Below are 19,284 nucleotides of genomic sequence, written 5' to 3'. Positions count from 1 at the left end.
AAGTGCCTGTTTGTAGCATGTATCCCCAGATGTCGGAATAATACACGTACGGTGGAAAGCACTGACTTGATAGTGTTCATTTGGAATGATAATCAGGAGATGTGCTTAAAAGAAAGAAAGCATTTTGTGGGGAAGTATAAACAGGCAACTCTCTTTTATGCTAACATTTTTAAGATAAGTGGAAAAATACTTGAGTTTTAATAAAGCATTAACTAGACGACTGAACAGAAAACTGGTTATATCTGGGGAAAAGAGACGAGTGAGAGGGTAGAGAAAAATGAGCATTTTTTTAAGTTAATATCTTTGTTTTTCTTTTTGGTCCAAGCATATATTCCTTTTATAGTTTATGTTGGTTCCACTAAGGAGTTTTTCAATGTTTAGTAGCATTAAATTGCAAAAACTTCACTCATAAGGGTTTTGATAAAAAACGTGCCTTTCCCTAATGTGTGGACAGTCCAGTTGAATGAATTGACAGTTTTAAAGGAGTGTCTCTTAGGAAAGGGAGGAGAAAAGTCAGACAAAGAGACAAGAAGAGAAATCATCAGCTGATCACAGAGACAGTCAAGCCCAGACCAAAAACAAACAAACAAATAAATAACAGCCTGGCAGGGACGAATGAATTGACAGTTTTAAAGGAGTGTCTCTTAGGAAAGGGAGGAGAAAAGTCAGACAAAGAGACAAGAAGAGAAATCATCAGCTGATCACAGAGACAGTCAAGCCCAGACCCAAAACAAACAAACAAACAAATAAATAACAGCCTGGCAGGGACTTTCCACGCCCCATTGACAAGGTCACCCCACACTGAGACAAGAAGAGAAATCATCAGCTGATCACAGAGACAGTCAAGCCCAGACCAAAAACAAACAAACAAATAAATAACAGCCTGGCAGGGACTTCGCACGCCCCATTGACAAGGTCACCCCACACCGTGTTGACAAGTCTTTGAATAGCAGGACCGCCTCAGGTGTGAGGCAATTGCATTGGGCCATTTTTCGGCTGATATAAATTCAGTGATGACGGAGGTCGAGTGAGAAGGGAAAGTGAGCTTTGGACGTGGATGCGCAGGGAAATGCGGCACGCGGACCACAGGGGCCAGACTGTCTTGTGCCGTTTTTCGTCTTTTCTGATGTGCTTGGGTTGAACCCAGGACCCGGTGCATATGAGCCAAGTGCTGCATCACTGAGCTACCCCCAGCCTGTAGTAACTGTGTCTCCGCAGGTGCCAGCAGCTTCTTAAGCAGAGAGGCTGCAAGTGATGAGTGTCTGCAGACAACTTGCGCGGCTCCGGAGCCCCTGCCTGAGGTCGTCCCAGACCTCCTTGGTCCTGGTCAGGGATCAGCCTGATATTTTACCCCGTTGGCCCGCTGACAAGGTAGCTTCTCACTGCGTCCTTGATGGTAGTAAGAGACCCGAAAATTGTAGGTCAAACAAAGCACCCGCTGCTCAGGGCACTGCAGGGCGGCCCGGGCTTCACACCGCTTTGCAGGACTCCTGGGGTCCTGGTTTCTTTTCCTGAGACTGTGATAAAATACTTTGACCAAAGCAACTGAAGGGTGCAAGGCTGTATTCTGGCTGATTCTGAGGGGGAAATCAAGGTGCGGGAGCTTGAAGTATCTGGTCCCATCACATCCACAATCTAGACGCAGAGGAGGGTACTTGAGGCCTGGCTTATGCTCAGCTCCCTGTCTCCACTTACACAGTCCAGGTTCCTCGTCTGGGAACCGAGCCATCCACAGTGGGCCTGTCTTCCCACCTCAACTCCTCTAATGCAGATAATCCTCCTCAGGCATGCCTAGAGGCCCTCCTCCCAGATAATTCTAGATCCTGTCAAGTTGACAGTTAATGCTAACTTTCAAAATGGGGCCTCTGAAAGCAACAAAAATAGCATTGTGCAAACTCACTGAACCTGATTGTCCATGAGAATTTAATAGGTACCTGGAGATGCCGTGGCGCTGGTCCAGATCGTGAGATACAGACCTGGCTAAATAGCTTCTGTGTATGTTCTGGTGTGTGTTTTTATCTACATTCCATGCAGATAAAAGTGGAGAGACAGCAGGAAGATTTAGCATCTCTCCTCTAAGCTGTCCCGCTAGTCGCACTTAAATTTGGTCAGGGGCAAAGCTGCTCTCCCCTTAGTGATCACTTACTCACACGGCCACGAAAGCCTATGCAAGGTTTATAGCAGATATATCTTGTAAGTAAAGTTACATGGCGCAATAAAATGTAGCAGACTAGCTTTACTGCACTGCTCTAGACTGTTCCAAAAACCCTCCTGTTCTTCAGCTAGAGCCATGACCTTGCGTAATGTCATTAAATGGAAAAGGGCTTTTAACGTGTTTAATAGGCATACGAAATATTATTCCCTGGTTCTTTGAAATACGTAAGCTGTGCTAGTTGGCAACTGACAATACTGAAGATTCTTTTCATTGAGGGCATGACTTTACATGGAAGATATCAGGAGAAATTGAAAAATCCACATTTTTGGCTTTGTCTAAGTAGTGAGCTCTGTTTACTGCAGACAAGGCTCAGTGGGAGGGGTGGCAGAGGCTGACTTCCATGACAAGGTATGGCTCCTTCGGGGTCTCCCTGACTTTCCAGGTTCAGGTTCCTGGGCCTTGCACTACTAAGTAATAGTAAAGTATCACCGGCCAGGCCACCTGCTTCTAGCATTTCCTCCTTCCATCTCCTCTGCTTTTCCTTCGGAAAATTTCTAGAAAAACACAGAGGAATGCAAAGAACTAGGTGGCCGCACACCCTTACTCCCACCTTAGATGATCACACACTAGTAATATTTTACCTTAATTGATCTCGGGTTTTTTCTCTATAAAACACATTAAAAGAAATTGCAAATATACCACATAAATGCACTGTCTTCTTAAAACAAAATATATTTGTGCTTGGGGCTAGAGAGATGGCTCAGCCGTTAAGAGCACTGACTGCTCTTACAGAGGACCCGGGTTCAATTCCCAGCACCCACATGGCGGCTACAAACCATCTCCAGTCCCAGGGAAATCCAAAGCCTTCTTCTGACCTCCAAGGCATTGCAGGACATGGGTGCACTCACACACGCAGGCAGTACACTCACAGACATAAAATAGGAATAATAAATAAAATATTAAAAAAAAAGAAAACATAAGGCTGGGCGTGGTGGCGCACGCCTTTAATCCCAGCACTCGGGAGGCAGAGGCAGGCGGATCTCTGTGAGTTCAAGGCAGCCTGGTCTACACAGTGAGTTCCAGGACAGCTGGGGCTACAGGGAGACCCTGTCTGAAAAACATAAAAAAACAAAAAACAAAACAAAATAGAAAGTGAAGACTGATTACAGCATCTCTACTTTACCTGGAACCCTCCCTCTGTCCCTTCAATCCTCCCTTCCTTTCTCTTTCTTCCTGAGACAGTCTCTCTGTATAGCCCAGCTTGGCCTGGAATGTCCCTCGTTTTAGTCTCCTGAGTATTGGGATTACTGTTTGACTCTGTCTCTGTTTTAGATAACTACTCTTACATCCCTCTGAGACATAGCACCCACTCTCCTCAGCACAGCCACCCCTGTCACTGTCTTCATTCCTTCTTTCTGTCCCTCCATGTCCCCTTTGCCCATCTGCTTCCTGTTCTCCAAAGGGCTAGTTTATTCTTTTCACAGTCAGTATGCATTTCTGTGATTCTACGTACTGACCTGAGAAAACATTGGCTCTTTCTCATCATGCAAAAGTTCATGAAAATGAAGGAACTCCACCTTCCTCACTGTGCTAGGTTGTCCTGCTAAATGAGGCTGTGCATCCAGATGTTTCCGTTCCAGTCTTCACACCGAAACCTGGTTGACAGACTGTATTTCACCATTGAACTCTGCACTAAGGATTGTTATCTTCTCATCTGGATTAACACAGTTAAAATTTGTTTGTTTAACTCATGGTAGACTAGTGAGGGGAAAGAGACCCATTAAAATACTGTAACCCAAAGAGCTGCATTCTAGTTTAAAATGAAACACAAAGTGGTATTCAGTCACAGGAACCAGGTGGTGGAGATACATCTGTCTTGGGAAATCCTGGCTACTCAGTGTGTTATATTTTCATTTGATCCTTTAGCACCAACGATGCATGAGCTAGGTGGGAAGGGACAGCAGGCCACTGTTAGCAGAAGGAAGAAACAGCAGGAGGTCAGAATAGGGCTTCAGATTCCCCAGGAACTGGAGTTAAGGACGGTTCGTAGCCACTATGTGGGTGCTGGGAATCAAACCCGGGTCCTCTGCAAAAGCAGCCAGTGCTCTTAACCGCTGAACCGTCTCTCCGCCCCTGAATTGTATTCGGAAATCACCCTGTGGGTGATTTTTGTGCCCCCCCACCCCCCCTTAGTACCCTTTCATTTCAACTTGAATTGAGCTCAGTGTTTCTTGTAAAGCATATCTGGTAAGGAACTTCTCAGCTCTTATTTGACTGGGAAAGACTTTATCTTTCATTTCTGAAAGATGTTTTTGCTAGGTTTAGTATTCTTACATTCTTAGCATTTTTTTCTTGCAACATTTTGAGTTTCTGCTAAGAAATTTACTGATAGCATTATAGGCCCCTTGTACATGGCATTTCACTTTGCTCTTGCTTTATCTTTTATAATTTTTTATTCTTGATGATGTGTATATACATGTGTCTGTATGTGTCTGTGTACACACGTATGTAGTGCCCATGGAGGTCAGAAGAAAGGGTCAGATCAGTTGGAGCTGGAGTTTTAGGCAGTTTTGAGCTGCCTGAAGTGGGTACTAGGAACTGAACTCAGGTCCTCCGGAAGTGCGGCCAGTGCTCATAACTGCTGAGCCATCTCTCCAGCCCCAACATTTTACAATTCGATTATTATATTTATTGTTTTTGTTTTGTTTTGAGACAGGGTCATACTCTATAGCCCTGGCTGGCTTTAGAACACTATGTAGACCAGGCTGGCCTCAAACTCACAGAAACCCACCTGCCTCTGCCTCCCAAGTGCTGGCACTAAAATGGCATGTGCCACCACATCCAGCAGTTGGTTACATATTAATGTAGACTTCTGAGGATTCATCGCATCTGTGTCTGTTGAGCTTAAGGAATTCAGACATCAATCTCTTTCCCCAGATTTGAGAAGTTTTCAGCTGTTGTTTCTTTGATCTTTCTGTCCCTTCTTCCTTCTTCTGTTCAGAGTTCCATAACTCCGAACTGTGTATCCATAACGCATACTTTGCTCCATTCATTCCATGATGCTCCATTCATTCCATGGTGCTCCATTCATTCCATGATGCTCCCTCACTGAGTCTCTATGGTGGGTTTTTAATTTTTCACTATTTCCTTCCTTTCCTTTTGGGTCTTCTGATTGGATAATCTCAGATCCTCTGTCTTTAACCTCACTGGCCCTAGCTTCTGTTTCCCAGTCTGCCTTTGAATGCTCCAGCAAACTTTATCAGCTCAGCCACTGCGTTACTTAACTCCAGAATTTGTTTCTTTCTTTCTTCAATAGTTTCTAGTTATTGATGTTCTCAGTTTTTTGTATCATTTTCATTATTTTATTTAGTGGTCTATTTGGACTCTCTTGTAACTAACTGAGCCTCTTAACGACAGTTGTTTTTGATTCCTGATCAGTCAATTCATCGATCTTCATTTCTTTAGCATTGGTTATTAGAGATCTATTTTTCCCCCTGATTGAGTCACGGTTTTGACCCTCTGTGTTCTTATGGCTTTTTCTGACATCTGTGAAGTTGAAGAATCAGCTCCTTTCCTGGTCTCTATGGACTGTAATAGGGCAAGATCTTCACGCTGGTTAAAGGACTCTGGTCTCCAGACCCTTTCTGTGGATGTGTCTTCTCTGACCGATGCATACAGGTTCCCAAGTAGAAAGTGTGCTGCTTTCTTCCCTCCCTTCTTCCTTCTTCCCTTTCTTCCTCCACTCCTTCAGCCCCAGGACCACACTCTGTTCACCTTCCTTCCTTCCCAGGGAGCCCCAAGCTCCTCGCTAAGCCACACAAATGGCAGGTGTCTGCCTCTCCTTTCTTAGCAGCTCTCACGGAAAAGCTCCAGGTCTTGTCTTCTAGTGACAGATTTGTGTAAGCTTCACAAAACACACACCCTCTTCTTTTTCCTTTCTAGGCATCTTCACGGGGGGCTGGGGACACTGAGGCAGGCTAGTCTTTTTCCTCCGAGTGAGAAGCCACCAGCTAAGTGGACCAGCTCAGGAAAGGGCTACTACAGGTGAAGATCATCCCTCTTCCTTCATCAGTGTGGCTGTTCTTAGGTCATGCAGGGCACTGAAACTTCCTGTAGATTCGGATCTCTAGGATACAGTCATCCGTATGTTATTAAACCTGTGGGTTTTACGGATAATCCTAGGACACGGAGATCCTGGCCCACCGTGTGCTGTCACTCCCTTCAACAGGACCGCATCATACTTTGTTCAAAATGTAACATTTGCCTTGGTGTTGAGAAGGCTCAGGATGAAAACAAAATAATGCAAAATGTCTCGATAATTATATGTGATGTTTCACAGTGAGAATATTTTCATTTAAACAAAGCATATTCTTTAAAATGATTTCCTTTTCTTTTGACTTTTTTTTTTTTTTTTTTTTTTTTTTTTTTTTTTGGTCTTTTTGAGATAGGGTCTCCCTGTAGCTCCAGCTGACCCAGAACTCACTATGTAGACCAGGCTGGCCTCGAATTCACAAAGATCCACCTGCCTCTGCCTCCCAAGCGCTGGGATTAAAGGCGCGCGCCACCACGCCCGGCTTCTTTTGACTTTTTAAAGCGTGCTTATTAGGAAACAAAGTTACCTATGTGACCAGCATTTAGTTGGAAACCTGACGTAAAGTGCCCCATGGCATGTCAGCGGACCTCAGCTCCTGTGGCCTCCTGTGTGTGCAGAGCTGAGGTTGGGGACCTTCTGTGAAGCCTCCTTTTGGCCCTGTGCATCTCCTCCTCTCATAGTCTTTAGTACTTAGGAGACTGGAGAGGGAAGGAAACCCACAAATCCTATAACAAAAGCAAAGAATTTTTAGGTTTTACTTTTGTTTCTTTTTTGACCCATATTTTGGCATTTTTAATATACTCGTCAGTTTGTTTTATTGAGTAAGTGAGTGCTGGGTTTTCTTTCAAGATCACAGGAAGAGGTTGAGGGTCCAAAGGAAGAATGAGCAAAATGAAACAAGACAAAATGTTCTGGGCTGTGCTGAGAACCGAGTGTGGCCGGACCGAGCTGGCACCTGCTGCTGGAGCCCAGAGAAGCATTCGGGTAGAGGGCAGCCTGGGGCAGGGCCTAGATAATCCAGGGAGCTAAAGGTGAAGCCAGAGGAGAGGATGCTGTTCTTGACACAGGGTCCAAGACAGACATTGCCAACAACAGCTGCTGCCAGAAAATCACAACACAGCTGGGGATGACTCCAAATGGCAGAGCATGATACAGCACTACTTGAGAAGCACCAGGAGCAAGCCAGATAGATAGCCCAGAGGCCGGCAGGGCTGGGGTGAGGCAGGCAAACCAGATAGCCCAGAGGCCGGCAGGGCTGGGGTGAGGCAGGCAAGCCAGATAGATAGCCCAGAGGCCGGCAGGGCTGGGGTGAGGCAGGCAAGCCAGATGGAGGCAGGGATGACAGGGCTGGGGTGTAGACAGAGGTGTCTTCCCAGAATCCACAACATCCTTGCCAAGTGGGGTGGTTTCAGAGCACGTGTCTCATCTGGAACATTCCAGATGTTCAGCTGCTGACAAATGTGTTTGCTTTCCTGGCTCCAGTCTTCAAAGCTAAATCAACTGGACTCTCTTAAAGCTGATTGGCTGTGTTTACTTTTCATCTCCTTGTGTGTCAGAGAGGAATCGAGCCTTCCATTGCTGACCCTACTGACCTGGAAGCAGTGCGTCTCTCATCGCCAGCGCCCCCATGACCCCCCCCCCCAAGTTACCAGCTATGAGCCAACAGTAGGTGTGACGGTCAGAAGATGTGAAATTGAAAAGGATGTCGCCAAAAGTCATGGCTGTCTCAGTTTAAAAAAAAGTAAAAAATCCCTTTTGAAGTAAGACACATACTTCAACATTCATATATACCCTTACTAGAATCTAGTATGTGAAAATAGCATTTCCGGGGGCTGGAGAGATGCTCAGCAGTTAGGAGCACCCGCTGCTCTTCCAGAGGACCCAGGTTTAGTTCCCAGCACCCACATGGAGGTTAACAATCATCCGTAATTCCAATTCCAGGGGATCCGACGCCCTCTTCTGACTCCCTGGGCACTGCACGACAAGGAAGCACTTATACACATGCAGGCAACGCACTCATATACATAAAAAATAAATAAATAAAAATGGGGCTGGAGAGGTGGCTCAGCAGTTAAGAGCACTGGCTGTTCTTGCAGAAGATCCGGGTTCAAATCCCATCACCCACTTGGCAGCTAACAACTGTCTGTAACTCCAGTTCCAGGGGAACCGACAGCCTCTTTTGTCCTCCACAGACATTGCTTGACATGGGTACACTTACCTACATGCAGGCAATACACGCAAACACATAAAATAAGAATAGTAAAATATAATAAATAAATAAAATAATAAAAATAATAAATATTTTTTTTAAAGACAGTCACACTTCCACTTGAGTGTCCAGCTAGGCAGTGGGCCTCCACTTGGAGCGCAGATCAAGAGGCTGGTTCTGAGAGAGGTCCTTGAAGGCTACAGTGTCACTAACTTGATGGAGCTAAAACTCTCCTGGAGTGTCAAACTGTCCTTGTGAACATAACTTAGGAACACGCCAAGGCTCCTGGCATGCCTCAGCCTGGCGGGCTGCAGTAGATTAGCTCTGCCCTTAAGTTTCACCAGGCCGATGAGCAATGTTGTGGAAGTGAATCAAGCGGAAGGCTGCAGCAGCCCCAGCTGGCCACCAGACCGTTGGGAAATCACTGCAATGAAAATACTGAACGGGCACCAAGACTCACAAAGCCGTGTGCTATAAGGATCTAATATACAGCATCATGGAGAAGCTGGGTGGCTCTCATAACAGGATACGGAGCCCCGCTCCTCTCAGTCCCCAGTTCGAATTTGGATTAAGTCCATTTGACTAAAATTAGTCGCTATTTGAGACCTTCTAGAGGACTTCGCAAAATGAGTTGGTCACCTCATCCCAGCTACCAAGAGAGCTGACCTCACACACAGGGCAACCTCCAAAAAATCAAAACTCCCAGCAAAGGCACAGGGTCACACTGAGCAGGACTCCACTATGACCTTGAAGGACAGCTCAACTATAAAGTCCAGCTGTGAGCAGAAGTCCCTCAGTCCAGAGAGCTGAGCTTCCAAAGGTTAGAAAAGGAAAAAAAGACAAAAGATAAAAAGGGTTCTAAAACAATTTACATTCTCCAACAGACCTACAAAGAGATGGCCCCATCAGTAAAGTGCTTGCGTCTGGGTTTGCATCTCTGGCACACATGCAAAACTCCAGGCATGGTGGATCCTGGATCTAGTAAGTCCAGCCAGTATGGTTTACATAGTGAGTTCCAGGTTCCAGGCCTGCTAAGACTATAGGAAGACCCTGTCTCAAAAAGCCCCTCCGAGAGAGAGAGAGAGAGAGAGAGAGAGAGAGAGAGAGAGGTGTTCAGCTCACTTTCTCTTTTTGACTCAGTCCAGAACCCCAACCACCCACATTCAGGACTGATCTTCCCTACAGGATTGATCTTCCCTACTCAGATAAACTTCTCTGGAAACATCCACATTAGCATGCCCAGAGGCTTGTCTCCTACATGAGATCCATCATCAAATCAGAGTGAGTCAGCAATCGAGATCAATCATCACAGCAGCTGAGGGTCACTGAAACCCTCTGAGCATCACTAAGCCACAGTATCCCCTGTATCCAGTGTCAACCAATCTCTCCTGCATGGCCTCAGAGGAAGAATGGAGTATCAGACAGCTGAGAAAAGGCTGCTGTGCTTGCACTGTGGACTTCTACCCACCCTGCCCTCCTTCCATCGCCAGGGGCCGTGGGACACTTTCTTGCGGCTCTATCACAGCACATCCTTCTGATACTGGTTGCCTGGTACTGCCTTCTAGTTAGCCAAGTTGAGATTGACACATGCTTTGATTGTTGTGCTGCTGGGAAGTAACGGAGGAGTCTGCACCCCGCAGAGCGCCCTTCCAGTTTCTCCTTCATCTGTCATCCTCTTCAGCCAGTCACTGAAACAGGAGAGGAGGAGGCTCTCTCCTCCATCAAAGCTGCTCCCATCAGCAGGCAGAGTCAGGGCCAGCGGGCAACCCCATCAGAGGCACCAGAGGAGGGCCGTGGCAGTCCCCTGCCCAGAGTCGACCTTTTGTTCAGTCTTGTTGGGAAACTATCCAGAAGTGAAATCCCATTGAAATTGTCCATGGATTGGAAAAGCCAATCTACTGCCCAACACGGTATTATAAAAGGAGGATCGTTTACATTTTAAAGTGCATGTCAGTGCATCCATGTATCTGATCACTGTGGCTCAGCAAGCTGTGAGCTTCACAGACTTGTGTTTTCTGGTCACGACATGCTTTTGTAGAACTGTGGATGGTCCTGTACATTCTGAACAATAAGATGGCGTCGTCCGTGTTGGTTACACTCCTTAACAACCAGCAGATGCCAACGCTGCACCAGACATGCCACATAGATGTGTCACAGAGCTGGGACTGAGGCTGGGGACATTCTGGACAGGCTTCTCACCTTTGTGGAACCCATAGGGAGTCACAAGCCATGAGGGATGCTGGGTTAACACCCTGCATTGCAGCTTTAGGGACACAAAAGAAAACACTGAGCCACCTGCTTTCTGCCCCCCTAGAGGCCAGTCACTTCCCTTCAGCAAGTAACAGCCAAATGCCCCACTGTGTCCTAGACCCCTTGCTAGGACCCACTGAGCTAAAAGTCAAACTAGGGATCTGGTGAGCTCTATGTTGTGCTCCTTATAATTTTTAGCAACTGCTTGTTCAGTGTACACTGAATTATTGGTTCTGGGAGAGCCAGGGCTATGTCTGCCCGTTCACTGTTGTCTGACTTGCCAGGCGCTCAACAGTTACTTTTTGGATGTCTCAGTGAAGGAACAAATGAATAGGTGATGGGGACATGGCTCCATCTACAAAGCCCTTACCATGCAGGCACAAACACCCTGGTTCGATCCCCAGAATACCCGTAAAAACATCAGGTGTTGTGGCATGTAATTATGAGCCCCAGGGGTCGGGAGACAGAGATGGGCGAATCCCTGTGGCTCGCTGGCCAGCCAGGCTGGCCAATGAGAGAGTCCCAGGGAAAATCCCTGTCTCAAGAAGTAAGGTGGATGTCATGTGAGAATGGGTGGCAGAGGACTACAGTCAGCAGACCAAGTGTGCACCCAAATATCTTGGAAGGGTCTCCCTGAAGGGTTAGCATCTATATACCGTAGTGTCATTGTGAGGACTTCCACAGCCTCTCAGGTGGATAGAAAGAAAGTCCTAGCTCAGTATCTGAAGTGTCAGGGCCATGTATTTCTTGGGTCATAGAAAATAGAACTTTGCTCCAGAGAGCCAGTCTTTAGGGGAAGCCAAGAGGGATGGCCTCGGAGATCCAGAACCTTGTTTCCCACCTGTTCCTTTTCCCTGAGGCAGCGTTCAGGTCTTTGCTGGAGTCCCGCAGTGGTCAGTCCTACCTGCAGGAGGATGTCACGCCATGGGCAACACCGGGAACCAGCTGCGTTGGGTGCGGAGTCAGGAAGTTTGAATCTTCACCCAGTGTCACCATTAAGCAGTTGTGCCGCCCAGGAAACGTACTTTACTTCACTAAGGCCATTTGCAAGATGAGAGGGTGAGATTACAAGCTTGTGCGTGTTCTTTCCAACCATGATATTTAACATTTAAGTGACATTTCATAGCCAGGGACAGGGACAGGGCAACCCCCAGTTGCGAAAAAGCCAGGAATATGTCTTTAAAAAGGCAGTAGCTGGGGATGGGCAGAGATGGGTTAGTGGTTAAGAGTGCTTGCTAACCCTTCCAGGGGACGGCGGCTCACAAAGGCCTGTACCGCCAGTTCCAGGGGGTCTGATGCCCTCTTCTAGCCCCCGCGGCGATGGCCACACACGTGCCATTCACACAGACGCATACACATTTTAAAAGGCAATGGTTAGAAACCGAGTTTTGTCTACTTCAATAGCAAAATATTTTTGGAACTTCACAGGAGAGAAGAAGGAAAATGCTTACTGTGTGCAGATTCTGTGGTTAAGTAAACAACTAATTTCTCTGTGTAAAGAACAGCCTTCCCGTCTTTTACACTTGTATACTTACATGTCTATAAATGGATACTACATGCTGAGTTTGTATCGCCCTGTGTCAGCAGGCAGAGCTTTGAGTTACCTTTCTTTTTTCCCTTTATTTCCGTCTTTCATGATAAGCTTTAACTCAGATGTCCAAAATGGGCACAGCGGGACACCAGAGTTGCCTTCGATCAAAAATGAGAATCTGGACATCTCAGTGAAAATTCATGGTTATCTGCTTAACCAGTCCTTAAAACTCTACTCTCCAATTTAAAGATTAGTCACCTGTGAACTCTGCCTCATTTATGATGAGGACCGTTTGAGGTTAACACTGAGAATTCTTTAAGACGCAGTCCTTTTTTAAAGGTCTGTTTAGTTGTATATGTGTGTTTGTTCACATGTATGCAGGTACTCGAGGAGGCCAGAAGAGGGCATCGGATCCCTTGCAGCTGAAGTTACAGGTGGTTGTGAGCTGCCTGACCTGGGCACTGGGAACCAAACTTGGGTTCTCTGGAAGAGCAGCCAGTGCTCCTAACTGCTGAGCCTTCTCTCTCCAGTCCCAACACTTCAGATTTTAAAGAGCTGTAATTTGAGGATTCTAAGACCATCTTATGGTTAGTTCATGAAGTCAGGGAATTGGATTTCCTGGAGAGAAAGAAGCAGAACAGCCAGTCCCCTGCCAGCAGTGCCTGTAGAAGGGCTGCCATGCCGAGGCCCAGTGCTGGGTGACAGCACGACCTTCTACCCAGCTCTGTGAAGAAACAGGAGCCTTCCTTAGACACCAGGCTCCCCCTGCAAAGCAAGTCTGGGTTCCTGGGGAGCAGGCCCCCTCCTAGGGACACTGGAACACAGGCTTCCTGACAACCACATGCCTGCTGCAGACCCTGATATCTAGCAAACAGTAACATGCTCCACCAAGCAACTGGAGGCTCCATCCAAGAAAGAAAGAAGAGTTGCTCAGTTTTCTGCTCCTGCCTGTGATAGGGCCCTGAGCTGGGGATGGCAGAACACTCAAAAGTTTTATCTTTCTTCAGCTGTCTGAAATTGGGTCTAACAGTGGGGAGACAGACAGTATTGAAAGGAGAGAGAAAGAGAAAGAGAGAGAGAGAGAGAGAGAGAGAGAGAGAACGAGCCAAGGGAAGGGCTCCGGAGTTTGGAAACCCTCAGTCCTGGATCTCTAAGAGCAAACTGTCAGTTGGTGAAACCTTTCACACAGAGTGACACAGAAACTCCCTGGCAGGATGGAGAAATCCCAGGCAGCGGCCACCATGTATGAGATGCAGAGCACTCCTCTTGGATTCTCAGAGTCCAGTTCCTCCAGGCAACAGTGCTTAAAGCAAGAAGCCATGGTGGAATAACGTGAGACAAACATCAACTCGCTTTCTGTGCCTCAAACAAATCCTCAAAAAAAGAAAAGGGTCTGGTGGCCAAGCCCGCTCAACGGTGGGATGTAGCCTTGTCCTGCCTCATGGAGGTCCTTCCAAAGACGAACGTGAGTTTTACTTTTCAGTGTTAATTCAAACCTCTCTCTCACCCAGCTTCCCATCCTGTCTTGAAGCAACTGCCCCAGGAGTACACTGCCTCTGTCCTGCTAGTATTACTAGATAATTGCTTAGCATTTTAAAAGGTAGTTAACCTTGCCTTTGAAATGAAAGAAATCCTTAAATTGTGCAGTATCATGAAAGCCATTCTTTCATGTAATTTAGTTCCATCAGCCATTACCAGCCATTAAGCACATCAATTTCTATCTCAAAGGCAGAGAGGAGGACTAGGCTGTGGTGATATTTTAAATAATAATAATAAAACCTCTGGGTCTTAATGCTGTCAGTCTCAATTTCTTCAGGACAGAGTGTCTTCTTGTCTGATTGCAAGAAGCCAGTGGCTCTGTGGGAGCACCGTGCAGTCATCTTGGTAGAGGGCATTTGTTCGAAGGAGTTTAGAAGACAAGCCCAGGCTGCTGAAACCTCACGAAGAACTTAGAAATGCTAAAACTTAATGTTTCGAAACATTTTTGGAAAAATAAATCTGTCGTATTACAAAGAGCGCTGATAGATTAGTACTTCACAGCCATTAGCACCGGCCCGTTTTCTGCATGTCTGTTTGGTAATCGAGGGGTCCAGCTGTAAGATTCCAAGGCTTGGGGTGGTGAAGGCCGCAGGGACAGCTCTCCTCCCCTACCTCCGTGCAGGACTGTGCCCAAGTGACTTCAGCCCTATTGATACCAGTGTTTCCCTCCTGCAAAGAGGAAAACTTCCAAGATGGGGCTGAGCACCCCTCGTATCTTGTTCCGAGGGCTGGAAAGCTCTGTGCCAATAAACCACTTTGTGGTCAAGTTAGCTGCTCTTAGCGGCCCTGTGGTTAGCCGGAAACCTGTTTACCATGGGGCCTTTATCACTCAACAGCTGCATTTAGCTTTCCGGGTGACCCTGGCCCACCATCCAAACCAGAGGAAGGTCCTGAGTGCCTTTTAAGGACCCTCCAGAAACCTTCAGAGATGCAGGGCGTCCATGCCAGGCCTACAGAAAGATGGTCGAGGGAAGAAAAACAAAAACGGCTCCATGAGCCCTTGGGTGCCCTCTCGGGGCGACCGAGCACCACCTCGTGGACCGCACCACAGCACACGGGGGCATTGCCTGTCGGGGAGACAAACATCTCCTCAGCCACCTCCTTGTTTCCTCCACAGCAACCGCTCCACGCTGATCATTTCCTATGGCCACGAGATCGCTTTTCTCATGAAACTTCATCATAAAACCTCATACCAAGGACAAAACAAAAACCAACAACAAAATGAAAGCCAGAGATTTCGGTTCTGTCTATCAGTTCTGTTTATTTTGATGCGCGTATGTGGCAGGCCCTGATGCGGAAATGTTCTCCATTCACAAACATGATCGGAGGTGGTTTCACTCCCTCTGACGCTGGGGGAGCTCTGATAGGAGACACTGCATCTAAGAGTGTGGTGCCTAGAGTCTGGCAGGCCACGATTCTCAAGTGCACTGCTGCCTGCCTCAAAGGCAGTCACTCAGCCTCTATGTAAAAGGGTAAAACAAGACATCCCTCACGCGACTGCATTGAAGGGTCAGGAAATAGTGCCCATCTGTCCCATGTCCATTGAATGTTTTTAGATATTCAAGACAGTAGAAAGGAAAAGATGGAATCAAATTATGACAGCATCCATCTCAGAGGCGCTGAAAGCTTCAAATTCCTGAATGAAAGCAAAACACTAGAGTAACTCTTGGCATCTGATAAACATTTGCTGTGGAGAGGAGAGCAAACAGAAACAGGATAAGCGACTTTCCCCCCAAAAACAGACACCACTAAGTCCAGCCAGGAACTGAGAGCTAGCACCTGGTTTCACAGTCCTTTAATTTCATGGTCTCTCTACACTTAGCAACTACCACGGACAGTATTATTCTGATAGCACATAGGTTTCCCATGGCTTCCCGAAGAGAAGTTTCTAGTTAATCAGTGTTTGCTTCCTCCTGTTCACCTCTCTGTGACTGTGATAAACACCATGACTGAAAGCAACTTAGAGGGGAAAGGGTTTATTTCATCTTACACTTTAAAGTCCATCGTTGAGGGAAACCAGGGCAGGAGCTCAAGGCAGAAACCTGGAGCCAGGAATTGAAGCAGAGACCACGGAGGAGTGCCGCTGACGGGCTGCTCCTCTGGCTTACTCAGCGACCCATTCTTATACGTCTCCAGGACCTTCTTCTGGGACATGACATCACCCAAAGTGGACTGGGCCCTCCTTCATTAATTAGCAATCAAGAAAATGCCCCACAGACATGCCCACAGGCCAATCAGATGCAGGAAATTCAACTGAGGTTCCCGCTTCCCAAGTATGTCAAGTTGACAACCAAACTTAGCCATGACGGTCTGTGAAGTGTGACTGTCCTGAGACACTAAAAACTCAACTACTATTAGTAGAACTCCCCCGTCATAGGACAGATCCCCTCAGCTGTTCACATAGGAAAAGCTCAATCTGAACCGGTCAGTGTGTACTGTCTAGTTACCCTTCCTGATTGAAGCATTCCTTCCTGGAGGGAGGGTCATGATGACCCAGGAAGAAAAGAAGGCTACAAGCCTCAGGGAGTTCTTGAAATCTTAAGAGTCACAAGTCCCCCTTCACAAGGTTATAGAAGCAAAGCTGGGGTGAGGAGACTCTCTCATCAGCCCAGGTGCCTGCGAGTTGTGTGGAAGAATGCTGGAGTCATCTGCTGCCTTGCCAGTAACCCCAGAAAACTCTGTAGTTCACTAAACCAAGCTAGAGTGAAATCACTTGTTCAGTCTGTTGCTGGTGACCTGTCCAGGGTGGACAGGCATTTGTTCACACTTCTCTAGGAAGTGTGTTAGTTACTTTTGTATTGCACTGTTGGGTTGCACCAAACCATTGTGAGGGAAGGTTTATTTGGTTCAAGGTTTCAGATGGTTTTGGTCCCCAATGGCAGGTGGGGCGTGGCAGAGCGAATGTCCACAGGAGCACATGACAGAAACTCTTCAGCAAGGCCAGCCGAGAAGCAGGTGGCACTTCAGGAAGCAGCATCTGAGTGTGGCTCACCCAGTGATTTACTTTAGGCAGCTAGACCTCTCCTTCTAAAGGCTCCACAGCGTCTCTCCACCAGCCAGGGAACAAGCACTCAAACCATAAGCCCACGGAGGAAATTTCAGACCAAACCCTAACAGTTGTGGAGAGGAGAAATGGCTGAGAGGGAATTTGAAGACTAGAAATCCAGAACACACTAGAAAATTGTAGATGCTGTGAGGGACTAAATCTGGGGTAAGCAAACAGGGTCGCTGAGGAGTAACAGAGATGGCACACTTATGTCTTCCTGGTCTGGTGGGAGGCCTCATTTTTAACTCCAACAAGGGCCCCTTCAACTGACCTGCTTAGAGTCAAGGAGCCCAGACGTCTCAGCTTGGAGATGTGACCTAAGAGCCATCTCTTCTTTGTTTAAGTTGACAAATCCAAAATTAGGGGAGAGGAAACCACTAAACCCCTTAAAATCCAGATATCCCCCCCAGGGGACATTGGATTCTTAGTGTCTGGGTCATCTTTCTGTATGAATGTGAACATGTATGTGCAAGTCTTTATGTGTATGGATGTGTTTCTTTATCTTTCAATAAAAGTTTCTTTGACTGTTGCTCTCTGCTGGTCTGAGACTCTTCCTGACTTTTAATTTTATAATTGGTTTAGAAAATGAGCTCATGCCCCTAGACTGATAACCATGCCAGCCACAACCATGTGTTCTTGCTGAGGTGAACTGTGCCCTGTGCCCATCGACCTGTCCCTTTGAGTCTCCAACCAGTCTACTCTCTGAAGGAATGACCAGGAATGTCTAACCTAGAGGATGCTGGGAGAATTCTGAAGTGTGGTAATCTTTGTCATGGGACTCAGTCAGTCTCTGCTCACCACTGCTCTTGAGTTCCCAGGACCATTAGCTCTCCACCACGTATGGTCTTCTTCAGTGATCTTAGTTTATTACTGGCTCTGCTATCTAAGCTGCAAACCCTCAGCGTCTTCCCAAGGATTTCCCACCAAGTCTATTTTCCAAAAACACATTTCCAAGTAGCAGTTATCGCCAGAAGGTTTCCGTCTCCAACTGCTGAGGCTGTGGAAACTCTAATCTCTGAGGTTGTCTTATTTTCTGAGGGCAGACAGCTAAAGGAAGAGAATGTGTTGTTTGAGGGAATTTGAGGGAAGGCATTTCTCTTCAGACAATACTGTAGCTATGGGAAAGAGGAAATCACTGAGTTAGTAAATACTGAGTTTTTCTGTTGGTGAGGGGCATGCTACATGTGTTTAAAAGAGAGACTTTGAGACCTGGCATGGTGGCACACGCCTTTAATCCCAGCACTCAGGAGGCAGAGGCAGGTGGATCTTTGTGAGATCAAAGCTAGCCTGGTCTCCATAGTGAGCTCCAAATCATCTGGGGCTACAGGGAGAACCTGTCTCAAAAATACCAAAAATAAGAACTGAAAAAATAAATAAGTAAATGAGATGCTTCGGAGCTAGGTGTGGTGTTCGCCTGCTTGGCGTTCAGCCTGCCAGGTCTTGGACGATCTCAAGAGCCTTATTCATCACAACAGGTGGGGGAAACTGAATTTGCAAAGATAACCTTTGTAAGTAAAGAGCGCAGTCTTTAAATGGTGACAAAACACAGATTTCTCTCAGTACTCAGTACCGCTCCTAAGTCCCAGTGTCACAAAAATGAATGCGCTTTAGCCCTGGGGAGCAGAGGCGGGATGTTCGTCTGTTCGCCAATGCACAACCAGCCGGCTCCCACGACACGCCAGGTGCTGTGCAGGCCGAGAGGATGAGGGCCACGATCCCGTGGACTTCACAGGGGTGACGCGGACAGTGGATTGCGGGGTGCTTGGCCGGTTCCCGCTACAGGAAGTGCTCTTCTCCACCGCCTCTGCTGCTTTTCCGAGACGCTGAGCAGAGAAGGGACTTCATTCCACTTCCTGTTCCTGTTGTTCGCTGGGTCGTTTCTATAAGGGACAGAATGGCGACCGGGGCCTGCATGACGGCGTGTCACCATGGAGACCGTCTCCCCGGGCGTCGAGGAAGTGAGGCAGGTGGAAGGAGTTCTTCCTGGAATGAGGCCGGGTCACCCCACCACCTGCTGGCTCGGCCGCGACCGGCTCACCGCACTCCAGGACAGGCAGGGCACCCGCACCTGCTGCGGCCTCCGCACCCCAGTTCTCCAGTCCACACCGGCTGCACTTCGGTCTCCGGCTTCCCGGTACTTTCTCTGGGCTGAGCAGGCACCAAGTCGCTCTTTTCCCAGTGTGCGTGAATGAGGCCGGGTCACCCCACCACCTGCTGGCTCGGCCGCGACCGGCTCACCGCACTCCAGGACAGGCAGGGCACCCGCACCTGCTGCGGCCTCCGCACCCCAGTTCTCCAGTCCACACCGGCTGCACTTCGGTCTCCGGCTTCCCGGTACTTTCTCTGGGCTGAGCAGGCACCAAGTCGCTCTTTTCCCAGTGTGCGTGTGTCTGAAAAGCACTCCCAGCCTGAGCGTCTCCAGGGGGTCGAGCCCCCCCCCCCCCCCCCCCCGCACCCCGGG

The sequence above is a fragment of the Nannospalax galili genome, unplaced genomic scaffold (assembly GCF_000622305.1).
Source record: "Nannospalax galili isolate Female #2095 unplaced genomic scaffold, S.galili_v1.0 scaffold763, whole genome shotgun sequence".
Taxonomy (NCBI): Eukaryota; Metazoa; Chordata; class Mammalia; order Rodentia; family Spalacidae; genus Nannospalax; species Nannospalax galili.
This window is presented reverse-complemented; position numbering follows the sequence as displayed.